The sequence below is a fragment of the Cydia pomonella genome, chromosome 4 (genome assembly GCF_033807575.1).
Source record: "Cydia pomonella isolate Wapato2018A chromosome 4, ilCydPomo1, whole genome shotgun sequence".
NCBI lineage: Eukaryota > Metazoa > Arthropoda > Insecta > Lepidoptera > Tortricidae > Cydia > Cydia pomonella.
Genome location: NC_084706.1, coordinates 568,243 through 581,698, shown reverse-complemented (window position 1 = coordinate 581,698; position 13,456 = coordinate 568,243). Strand labels below are relative to the sequence as shown.

At 42.2% G+C, this 13,456-nt stretch overlaps 1 protein-coding gene across 18 annotated transcripts in view; it reads left to right on the top strand.

Moving 5' to 3' along the window:
• Positions 1-13,456, top strand: part of LOC133516798 (eye-specific diacylglycerol kinase) — a 342,395-nt gene that overhangs the window by 292,555 nt on the left and 36,384 nt on the right. The window lies entirely within an intron of this gene.

Here is a 13,456-nt window from a genome sequence, read left to right as displayed (position 1 = left end):
ATTTCGAAAGAGCGCGCCAAGCGGGACGTTTTGGAACCTCAAAATCCTATACAAAATGAGACTTAACGCAAACGCGTTCGTCACGTTATGATGTCGATCAAAGTTACACTAGGGGTACAGACATCTTAATAGATAAAAGAAATAATCGTCATCGTAAGGTGTAATGAGCGAAATATTTCGCTTTCACCTCAGATGTTCTACTTACTTCCATTTATCAAATAGATCTAACACGCCTTTACGATAAATAGCCTATTGGTAGCTTAGCGGGAAAGACCTGCGACTTTCAATCCGGAGGTCACGGATTCAAACCCCGGCTCGTACCATTTTTTCGGAACTTATGTACGAAATCTCATTTAATATTAGCTAGTCGTTTTCGGTGAAGGAAAAAGCATCGTGAGGAAACCGGACCAATTCCAATAAGGTCTAGTTTCCCCTCCGGGTGGAACGTAGGCTATCAGGAGCTATGCCGGAAAAATCAGTAACGACGCTAGGAAGATGTATAATATACCTACATTATGAATTTGTTTGAGGTCATACTAAACAACTTTTACTTCGATGCCAACCCAGAACTCCTGAAAAAAATCAGCTGTTCCATAAAATCATTGACATATGTCGATAAGTTAGGCGATGGACGGCTGTGTGCAGTGAAGGTCTGAGGTTTTGTGAGAGAATGGACGATACTTGTTCAACTGTAATAATTTAATCTTATAAATGTATAATGAATTAATGATACTGTAAATGTACTTAACTTTCATGGCGCATGGCAGTTGTAACTAAACTGTAATGTGATGTAAACGTGTTTTCAATAAATTAAATTAAATAAAAAATATGATTGGCTGAAATGTACTATGAGTCAGCAGATTTTTATGCGTTACAGGGTTGGCGCCATAGTAAAAGTTGTTTAGTATGACGTGGTATGACTTACATATCCACCCCTTGTGGTCAGACGTATCAAAATCAAAATTTTAGTCATAAAACTCAGCTAACTCCTACTAGATAATTGCCGTGCAACTTATTAACCAACCGCCTGAGATAAATAACAACTGCTACATACATTTGTAAGCGATTGGCAGGAAATTGCTGTATATAGAAAGGAGTGAAAGGCCTTCATTTTCTCGGCAGCAGGACACCTCAGACGGTGTAGTCGGCTAACTAAACCGGTAGTAAATGAAAACTAGGTTCTTATAGTACCTACAACAATATAACAGTAAAAATATGTACAATAAAATAAATCTCAATCTTCGTCGAGCCGAACGATGAATTCCGGCTGCGGGCTACACGGGCTCACCAGGCACCAGAAGATAAAAACTTCAGCAGCGTATATCAAGAAAATAAAAGGTAGCGTCAATCGTGCGTCTTCAGTTTTAAACCATAAGAAAGGGCTGCAAAAGCATGCGTTCTTACATTTCGGGTCGGAACCTAAACAAAGCTTCATTCAGTAGAGCCAGCGACGTACAAATAGAACTTGGATTAGGTTTAATTAAACACAATCAGAACATAAAATGATTATACATACACAATCTTTACCTGCGTTAGAGGCAGCCCACTAAGTACGAAGTAATTTTCAACAATAAAACAGCATTTAAGCTTTGAATAACATTAAATAAATGTAATTTGAGTTGTGCGGTTCGCCTTCAAATTGTTGAGAAAATTCACCCGAAAGAACCAAAAACGAGCAAAAAGGGCATATTTTTAGGAATCTGTACCTCAGAAGGAAAAATTTTAGTTTAGGGAGACATCCACAATAGATTACGTGAACGTGAAACGTGGTAAGGAGCTATCCAATCTGCCAATCGTAGCTGCGCTGTGTAGCTTAGTCATCTCTCTCTATTACTCTTCCATATTAGTGCGACAGTGATAGTTGCGTTTCATTCGCTACGGAGCGTTAACGATTGACATGTTGGCTACGCGGGCAGCTATTGCGAAGGCCGAAGGCCGAGAGTCGCTTAGAGATGTAGGCCCGAAAGATGTTGAAGAGGAATAGCTACACGCGAAACTGAAGGCCGAGCTGAGGGAGGTTAATGCTTGAGTACTGTATTTAAACTCAGAACTCAAGCACTAAACTCCCTCACAATAGTACAAGTAGCCATGTGCATAATTCCCGCAAATTTCAGAAGTATCTTAAATGATTGAGTTCCGTGTAGAGCCGAAGGCCCGAAGCGTTCGGGAGAGGCAGGCCCACATGTAAGGCCGAAGGCCGTTTGCGGAAGATTAGTGCTTAAACAGAGAATAATGATCTAAGTATCTTAATTGCGAAGGCCGAAGGCAGAGCACCGAGAGCCGAAGGCCCAAAGCGTCCGTGAGAGGCTCTACTTTAGTGTTCAAGCGTAAGTTGGACTTAAGAATACAAATGCAGCTATTAGGCTTTATTTGGCACACAGCCGCAATGCGTTTGTTAGTCGTATACCTCGAAATCAAAAATTCCATGTAGTTTTTCACCTATTCGCATTTCGCCGCGATCTCTAAATTTCTAAACAGATTTTTTTTCTTGTAGTATAATTTCTGGTCGCCAATTAGAATGTCCTATAAAATTCATAGTATATTTACTTTCCTGCCTTTCTTCACTGTAGTCGTTTTTCACCTCGATCGATATTTGCTTATAATGCGTTATTAGTTTATTACATATCGCGATATTTCCTTTAAGCACTATACCTCTATAGTTTTGTTTTGTAAATGCATTTTGCACTTGTAGTTTATCTCCTAATTATGTGTGATATATGTAACCTCGTTGTGCATATCACTGATATGACTAATAAATTGATTACCTAATTGTTTAAATTTCGACAACTTCTTTCCCAAATCATCGTGTTCGCATTAGAGGTAGATTTCCTTTACACCATTTTTTTTTCTAAATACGTCCATGGACTGACGCGATCACTAATAGCGCCATCTCGTCACCAGTACATTCAATTCCAAGTAATAGCTTCTTTCCTAAACATCAATAAAAAATGTATACATATTGCGCACAATTCAAATTTCATCAACTTACCAAAAATCAATTTACCTCGGTTTGAAGGTGGATATCAGGACTGGTTAGCATTTCGAGACACGTATCTTTCGTTAATTCATAATAATGATTCAATCAATACGGTAAATAAATTCCATTACTTGCGTGCTTCTCTTAAAGGCAGTGCAGCACTTATCATTCAGAGTTTGGATCTCACGTGTGAAAATTATTCAATTGCATGGCAATTGCTTTCAGAAAGATACGACAATCAAAAGTTATTAGTAGCTAATCATGTTAGTGCCTTATTCAACGTTGAGCCAATACATAAAGAGTCGAGCCAGGCTCTGAGAAATATTTTAGATACCACAACAAAAAACCTACGAGCACTTCAGTCATTAGGTCAGCCAACAGACAATTGGGACACATTAATTGTTCACATGATGTCGTGTAAACTAGACTCTGTGACCACAAGGGAGTGGGAAGAGCGTCGCAATGCGGAGTCTACGGTTCCAACTCTGGAATTTTTCAAGACGTTTTTGTTGCAGAGAGCTGACTTTTTAGAAAGTCTTGAAGAAATTCAATTAAAGAGGCATAAAAATGAATCATCATCATCATCATCACAAGTTCACTCAAAGTCCAAAAGTTTTGTTGCCAGTGCATCCTTTGATGCCGACCGCAGGCCGTCCTACTCGAATGTATGCCCAATGTGTAAAAATAAGCACCATTTATATAGTTGCCATTCCTTTAGGAAGCTTCCGGTTGAGGCACGCCTGAGCAAGGCGAGATTGTTTAAAGTTTGTCTGAATTGCCTTTGCCACGGGCATTCAGAATTTCAGTGCCGGTTATCGCATTGTAAATATTGCAATAGAAAGCATCACACACTAATTCACACAGAGCCAATGCAGGGGACAAACTCAAGGTCAGATATTCCTAGCAATATTGCAGTAGTTGCTGATCAATCCGTGTCAGTCTGTAGCCCTCAATCCAAGCAAAAGCTGTTATCCACAGCTATTGTGAAGGTAGTTGACAGTAAGGGCGAGCTACAGACAGCACGTATTTTCATAGACAATGGAAGTACTCTAAACTTTATCACAACCGATTTGTGTAATAAACTCAAGCTGCGCACCTATCCTAGCCGTTCCAATGTGACTGGTATCATGAATCACACATCTAGTACGTCGCAGGAATGTGTCATTCAAATTCATTCATTCGATGGGAACTACATGGCAGACGTTAATTGTTCCGTCACTCCAGTTATCACTTCACATGTTCCGCACACATATATACACATTCAAAATATTCAATTGCCGACAGGGATTCAGTTAGCGGATCCATCATTTAATGAACCATCGTCTATAGACATTTTAGTAGGTGCCGAGATATTTTGGGATGTGCTAGGTTTGAGGAAAATCGAGTTAGGTAAAAATCAGCCCACTCTTCGGGAAACAAAGTTAGGGTGGCTAGTGTGTGGGTCAATCCTTCAGTCTAAAGTGAACGTGCCACAGACGTGTATGTTCACGCATGAAATACCCTCAGATTCAAAAGTTGACATCTCAAGATTTTGGGAGTTAGACTCAATTGCACCTAGGCACAAGCTCACGTCAGAAGAAAACGCTTGCGAGGAACATTTTCAAAAAACTACGACACGTGATGCTGACGGTAGATTTATAGTTTCCATGCCGTTGAAGGAGTCGCCTGAGGTTCTGGGGGACTCATATCAGCGTGCCTTGGCTACGTTTCTGTCAATGGAACGACGCTTAGAACGTAATCCAACCTTAAAAAATCTTTATGTTGACTTTTTAAAGGAATACGAAAGTTTGGGTCACATGAGTAAGAGCATAGGTAATGAGCGTGAAGTGTCGTGTTTTTTGCCACACCATGGGGTACTCAGGGACTCCACCACGACAAAGTTGAGGGTCGTATTCAATGGTTCCTCCCCTACAACCTCAGGCAAGTCGTTCAACGATATTCAAAACGTAGGGCCAACTATTCAAGACGATTTGCAGTCTATACTCATGCGATTTCGTCAGCATAACTATGTAGTGACCGCTGATGTCGAAAAAATGTACCGGCAGATACTAATCGAGGATTCACAGCGGTCTCTTCAGAAGATACTGTGGCGGTGGCACCCTTCGCAGCCAATCGCGATATTCACGTTAAATACAGTAACATATGGCACAGCTAGTGCACCTTTTCTTGCGACCAGGTGTCTCACTCAATTAGGGTACGATTCAAATGACGTAAATGTCAAACATGCAATTTGTCACGATTTTTATGTTGATGATTTTTTGTCAGGCAGAGATACGGTTGATGAAACTATTGCATTATGCCATAATGTTACACATGAGTTAGAGTCAGCAAAGTTTCATTTACGCAAGTGGCATTCAAATAATAAAGACATCTTGCTTGCAGTTGATCAAGATGCTAGTAGTTCTGAGATTGTAGACCTTAGCATTGAAGAGTCATCCAAGACTCTTGGTTTGAATTGGTCATGTTTCCAAGATAAACTGACGTTTTCCATCAACGTTAATACACAAAGTAAAATTAATAAAAGGTCAATTTTATCGACGATTTCACAGGTGTTCGATCCACTTGGTCTGGTCGCTCCATGTATAGTAGAAGCAAAAATCATTATGCAGCAGCTGTGGATTAGGAAATGTTCATGGGATGGGGAAATTCCTGATTCAATTAAAGACGCGTGGGTTCATTTTGCGCATACACTGCCATATTTGAACAATTTGTCAATTCCGAGATGTATCAAATTACCAAATCCTGCCGAAGTCTCACTTCATATATTCACAGACGTCAGTGAAAAAGCGTATGGTGCGTGCATTTATGTACGTAGTGTAGGCAATGACGGGATACTCAGTGTCCGTCTCTTAGCGTCCAAGAGCAAAATTGCTCCTATTAAGCCACAGGCTACAATACCGCGATTAGAGTTGAGTGGAGCTTTGCTTGGCGCAAAGCTTTATACAAAGGTGTCTTCATCACTCACCTTAGACATAGATCACTGCGTGTTTTGGTCTGATTCCACAATTACATTAGGGTGGATAGCTGCAAATCCTCTCAATCTAAAGACGTTTGTACGCCACAGGGTAAGCGAAATTCAGGAGCGTACAGTCGGCTGTCAGTGGCGTTATGTACCGTCAAAAGAAAATCCTGCAGATTTAGTTTCCCGTGGTCTCAGCGCTGATCAGTTAGGTCAAGCTTCTCTGTGGTGGTCAGGTCCACAATTCATTCGGTCAGATCAGATGCAGTGGCCAAGCAATCCAAACAAGAAATCCGACGGTAATCTACCCGAAATGGTAGAGCGATCTCTTGTTGTCGATCAACCACCTGAAAACATATTTAGTAAATTAATAAAAGACTCGTCAAGTTACACTAAACTCAAACGTATCATGGCTTATGTTTTTAGGTTCATTAACAATAGTCGTAAGAAAAAAGCTAAACAGACTGGCTTTATTGCGCACAAAGAACTTGAATACTCTTCTAACTTTCTTTTGCGTAGGGCTCAAGAAGACTCGTTTCCTACCGAGATTAAGTTGTTAACTTCAAAGAAGCCGTTACCTCGAAAAGGTAGCCTTCGGTCTCTTTCTCCGTTTCTCGGTGATGGTAATCTCATTCGTGTGGGGGGAAGACTGAGCAACTCGAGCTACGATTACGATCTTAAGCATCCGGTGTTGCTCAGTTCCAAGCATCATCTATGCAGACTGATATTCAGGTTCTATCACCTCACGTTCTTGCATGCAGGGCCTCAACTTCTTCTTGCTACCGTCAGGCACAAGTATTGGGCTATCCGTGGCAGAAATCTGGCAAAAAGTACAGTTTATAAGTGCATCAAGTGTACGCGATTCAACGGAAAACCGTACAGCCCGTAATGGGTAACTTACCTAGAGAACGTGTGATGTTAGAATATCCATTCCTTGAGACTGGTGTCGATTATGCTGGTCCAGTCATGATATCCAACCGAAAGGGCAGAGGTAGTGTACTTGTTAAGGCATATATTTGTGCGTTTGTGTGCCTTGCAACGAAAGCAGTGCACCTCGAACTTGTTTCGGATTTAACAAAAGAGGCTTACATTGCAGCCTTGCGCAGATTCACTGCACGCCGGGGTAAGCCGCAGACAATATTCTCTGATAATGGCACGACTTTCCAAGGTACTTGTAACGAATTCGCAAAAATTCTAAATGCATCGTCCTCATCAGAGGTCGCCGAAGGTATCAAGTTTTCTTTTATACCGGCTTATGCACCACACTTTGGCGGTTTATGGGAATCTGTCATAAAATCGGTTAAACATCACCTCCGCCGGGTACTTAACCAAACACACATGACATACGAAGAGATGTCTACTCTGCTGATCCAGATTGAGGCAATTTTAAACTCACGGCCGCTGACTCCAATGTCAGACGACCCGAATGACCTTTGCCCCCTAACTCCTTCCCACCTCCTCATAGGGCGATCCACAAATTTCGTGCCACACCCACAGATCACAGCTTCCAAGATTTCATCACTTCAACGTTGGAAACGCATTGAGCTGCTCAAACAGCAATTTTGGCACCGTTTTTCCAACGAGTACATCCTCTGGCTTCAACAGAAGACAAAATGGCATTCATCCGCAGGAGCACTCCAGGAAGGCGGTCTGGTTGTCGTCAAGGATAGAACTCTGCCTCCCCTCCTCTGGCAACTCGGTCGAGTCGACCGAGTGATTCATGGCAGTGACGGTGTCGCACGCGTGGCAGACATAAAGACAAAGCGAGGAGTCATCCGACGGGCTTTCAACAACATCTGTCCTCTTCCTGTCGACACATAATTGAAGCTCTCATGCTTCAAGGCCGGGAGCATGTTACGAATCGTTCAAAAATGGACTCATTTTTGATCCTTTATTCGTTAGGTTAAGTCATTAATGTTTGTAATTAAAAATCAATAATTTTTAATATAATTTAATTTAATGTATCCAAATATTCTAATAATTAATTTCATTCAGATTGCATATTTTTTAATTAAAATATTCAATGAAATGTTTAATTCAATCGTTGCTCAATGTCTTTATGTTTTAATTTAAATATGGCAATTTGGTGTTCAAAAACGTTGACAGTTTACAGAGCTTTTAAAAACTTACGGTTATTGTGCAATCCCCCAACGACTATTCACTTTGTCACCTTTTGTATTTTGTAATTTTGGGAGTAAACCAGCGTCTATACTATACAGTCCACTCTTATTTATCACCTCGACAACACCTGAGACCAGCGAAGGTTTTACAACATACTTATAACTATTACGGCTACTTATAAATCAATCTTTTACCGAGGGCGTGTCTGCGGATCTATTAAAAATTGCAGAAATCAAACCGTTACCTACCTAAAGTGGGAGGCGATAAGAAAGATCCGGACCATTATAGGCCTATTGCACTTTCGCCTGCTATTTCTAAAATCTTTGAGAAAGCAATGGTAATCAGAGTATTTTTTTTTTAAGTTTAACGTACTGGATAAACACCAATTCGGTTTTCGTTAGTGTCATTCTACAACGCTTGTGGTCTACAATTACACACCCTCACCCATCCCATCCTTAGCAGTATAGACATTAAACAATACGCAGTAGGATTACTTCTTGATACGACTAAGGCATACGATCGCGTCTCACATAAAATCCTTTTGGCAAAATTAAACGGCATGGGTATTCGCAGAAACGCCTGTGTTCAAATCATATCCTGAAAATCGTAGTCAATTTTTACAGGTAGACTATTTTTGCAATGATTCCGCGGAGAACTTAAAAACATCATGTCTGAAATATGAGGCATTTCATGTTCCATATCCCAAGGAAGCGTCGCCGGATGTCTATTTTTAGGGTTCCGTAGCCAAATGGCAAAAAACGGAACCCTTATAGATTCGTCATGTCCGTCTGTCTGTCCGATTATTCTTAGTCTAACAAAGGTTAATGACTTGCCTAAAACACTGGACAGTATTAGTATAATGTTTGCAGATGATGTCTCCTTGTTATTTAGTTGCTCAAACAGTGGTGATTGCAATAAGCGGTAGTAAGAAATATCACAAACAACCCAAAAATGGCTCATTGATCACAACCTCGAAATGAATGTAAAGAAAACAAAAACAATTCAATTTAAACCTCCGCAAAATAAATCATTGGATGTACCTATTTACTGAGGAAGTGACTTAATTCGACTTGCTAGGAATATAAAAAAATTACTGCAGATGGAACTGGAAATCCCATGTACGGTTACGTCTAAAAATATCGATACGGACAAAGTGCCAAAAATATGTACACACTACTAGACGTAGCATACAGCGAACAGACTACCCGAAATACTAAAACAGGAAAGTAATTACAAAATATTTAAAAGTAAGTTAAAAATGCTGCTCTGTATGATAAATAAAACAACGCTTGAGGCTTGTAGGACATATATTAGCGACTAACGCATGACACATGACATATCTGAGTCTACCCTCTGATATACCTACATAACACCTCACCACTTAATTTAGGTTATACTAACATAGGTAATACATAACAACTTATGTTAATACATCTTAATACTAAGTCAGCGCTAGCACATAAATTACAACTATTCAAGCAGCTAATGATTAAGTTAACCATACCTGTTTAAGGATAACTTCATAACATTATAAGTTCACCAGGTGTGTAACTAACTTATGTGTAATTACATATTATACACTAATCAAATTCAAACCCATAACGTTTTACCGTAGGCCTGTCACGCTTGGGTCTATTCTTACATAATAAAGGTGGTACAGGGCTTAGTTGCTGAGGAGCATTTCTAGCCACGAGACCTTCGCCGACTGGAGCTGAAGGTTCAGCCTGAACTTGAGATTCGTTTTGAACCGAAGGCTCATTCACTGCTGAGCTGGTGGATGCTGTGACTGGCTCTGGTCTGCTACTATCCACTTTGCTTGGGGTTGTTGCCTTGTTTTTACTTATATCAATTTGATTACCCGTTTCCATTGAACCCGCTGTGCCAACACCACCTCCCGTTGCCAAGGATACTCTAGACCGCCGCTTTAATTGGTCAATGTGTCGGTGACCCTCACTGCCAAAACTGTCTCTCACTCTGTAGTTGGTTGACCCAACACGCTGAACAATTTGACCCGGCGTCCAGTCCCCTACACCATTACGACTAAAATCCTTAATGTAAACCTCTTCCCCCGAACTAAACTCTCGATGACTACCCCCCGCTGCCGCTACTTGCGATTGCTGTTTTTGTTCCACCCTTTTTTATCTATCGGGTTTAATAGCATCGAGACGCGTCCGTAACGATCTATTTTGTAGGACCATAGCGGGGCTCTCGCCGGTAGTGGTATGTTCTGTTGTTCTATATAACAACAGAAACCTATCGAGAGCAGTTTCAACATCAACTCCGTCGCTCAAGGCCTTCTTAATGACATTTTTACAAATACGCACTGCTACCTCTGCGGCCCCATTAGAAGATGGGTGGTAAGGCGCTGTTAAGCATTGTTCAATGTGATTCGACCTTAAAAACGACTTAAACGATTCACTCGTGAAAGGTGGTCCGTTGTCAGAAACAAATTGGGTAGGTAATCCAAATTGTGAGAAAAGACGGCGACATTTGCCAATTACATCGGACGCGGTCGTGGTTTTCATTTGAAATATTTCTATCCATTTCGAAGTTGAGTCGACAATAATTAAAAACTTCATTCCCGCAAACGGCCCCAAAAAATCTGCATGCAACCGAGACCATGGTCTAACACAAAACGGCCACGGGCGCAGGGCATGCGCCGGCGGCGCAGTGGCGTGCGCGGCGCACGTCGCGCACGCACGGCACAGACTCTCTATGGCCTCATCGATGCCGGCCCACCATACATAACTACGCGCTAAGCTCTTCATTTTAACCATGCCCATATGTGTTTCGTGTAGCTCCTTCAACACGCGATCTCTGCATTTTTCTGGAACTATCACACGATGCCCCCACATTAGACACCCTAATTCAAGATAAATCTCAGCGCGCCTATTGAAATACGGTTGCAGTTGACGCATTTCATTTTCAAGCGGCCAACCGTCTCTAACAAAACTTACTACCCTGCTCAATATTGCATCTTTACCGGTTTCGCTTTTAAGAATGTTATAATCTAATAAAAACGCATCGCGAGCAAAATGCAGGTAAGTCTGTTCAGGATCTAGCTTTTTGTTAAAAGGCAACGGTAAACGTGACAGCCCGTCCGCTCCGTTGTCAGTCGTACGCACGTATTCGATATCGTAATTATACGCTGATAAAATGATGGCCCATCTTTGCAACCTACTTGCAGCCATAGACGGGACGCCCACCTTTGGGCCAAAAATAGACACTAAGGGCTTGTGATCAGTACGCAACAAGAAGCGTCTACCATATAGGTATTGGTGGAATTTTTTAACTGCGAAAATGATAGCAAGTGCTTCTCGCTGTATCTGACTATATTGGCGTTCGGCCGGAGACAGCGCGCGGGACGCGTATGCGACTGGGCGCTCCCCGCCCGCGCGTCCCTGGCCACCGCCGCCGACGCGCTCGGGTTGTGATAACACGCAGCCAATACCTACTGATGACGCGTCACAAGTGAGAATCAGCTGATCATCCTGATTGTAATGCCTCAATACCTCCGCCCCCGTTAACAAGTCTTTAACATAATTAAACGCCGTTTTGCATCTACGCGACCATTCCCATGGCGTTTCTTTTTTTAATAAATTGTGCAAAGGCGATAAAATGGTGCTTAAATTCCGCACAAACCTGCCATAAAAATTAACTAGCCCTATAAAGGATCGCAATTCCGTTACATTGTTTGGTTCTGGTATTTCTTGTATTGCCCTTATCTTTTCCGGGTCTGTCCGAATTCCACCCTTGTCAATAATATGACCTAAGTACGACACTGAGTCAGCAAAAAAAACACACTTATCTTTGTTTAGTTTCAACCCGTTAGCATTTAAGGTTTTAAACACTGCAGCTAGGGACTCCAAATGAGATTTTCTGTCCTTTCCCGTTATTAACAAGTCGTCACAAAATACCGACACATTGGGTATATCCCTCATTAAATTTATCATAATCCTTTGAAAAATTCCCGGACTAGACGATAGACCAAACACCAAACGATTGTAACGGAAAAGACCACGATGAGTATTAACAACTGTAAACAATTTTGAACTTTCGTCAAGCTCGATTTGGTTGTAAGCGGACGACAAATCAATTTTAGTAAAATGTTCACCCCCACTGAGCCCCGCAAATAAGTCGTCAACCTTTGGCAATGGGTACCTATCCACCAATAAAACAGGGTTAAGAGTAATTTTAAAATCTGCACACACCCTTATTTTACCGTTAGGTTTAGCAACAGGCACTAATGGTGTGGCCCATTCTGAAAATTCAACGGGTTCAATAATACCAGATTGCAGCATAGCGTCTAGTTCAGCATCCACCTGGCCGCGCAGCGAATAAGGCAGCGGACGCGCACGGCAGTACACGGGCACGGCACCCTCGCGCACGCGCAGCGTCGCCCGGCCGCCCGTGTACCGGCCCAGCGCTCCGTCGAACAACTTACAATATCTGTCAACAAGAGTACATACATCTAAATCAATTTCCGTTTGCTTGACCTCGGGTACAGACTTCTTTACATTTACGTGATTTACGCTACACTTTCGGATTGCAGGCGTTTTAATTGACAATTCGGCAAGCCACTGACGACCGATTATTGGTGTTGTGCCATTGTTTATTACAAATAAATCTAGCATTTTATTAATGCTGTTATACTTAACATTTGCACGCAATATACCTAAAGGTTTAATAACACTTTTATCATAAAACCTAAGTGAAATTGCACACGATTGCAAAGGTAAATGACTAAAAAGTTTTCTGTAAGTATCCCCGCTTATACATGCACACGCACTCCCCGTGTCTACTTCCATAGGTACTACTTTGTTATCTATAGTGATAAGAACGCTCACCGCAGGATAATTCTTTAAAGACATCTGGTACATTGGCTCCTCCTCGGAAGACACGTCCTCTTCCTCCTCAGCCTCAGCCGACGATTCTGTGACAAAATGAGTCGCTTGTCCTTTGCGCCCCTGCCCCCGCGAACCAGACCGGCCGCGGCTGCGACTACGAAAACTCCTCAAATGGCCCGCCTCCCGCACCGGGTGCAGACGAGGACATGCCCTTCGTAAATGCCCAATAGCCTTGCACCCACTGCACTGGTATGATGTAAACTTGCAGCCCTTAGCCACATGATCGTAACCGCCGCATGCCGTGCACCGCTCCGCGCTCCGCGAGTTGCCCGCGTATACGACATTTAGCCCCTCTTGCGATTGTACCTGGCCATGGTTTCCGCTGCCCTCAACCAATGCAGCATCTTTCTCCGCGGTTTCTAAGGCGGTCGCGAGTGTCACCGCCCTCGCGTAGGTAAGTTTCTGCTCCGCGAAGAGCCTTTGCCGAATAACCTCACTTGTGATTCCACACACTAGCTGGTCGCGCATGTTGTCCTCCAGTGCCGCCCCAAA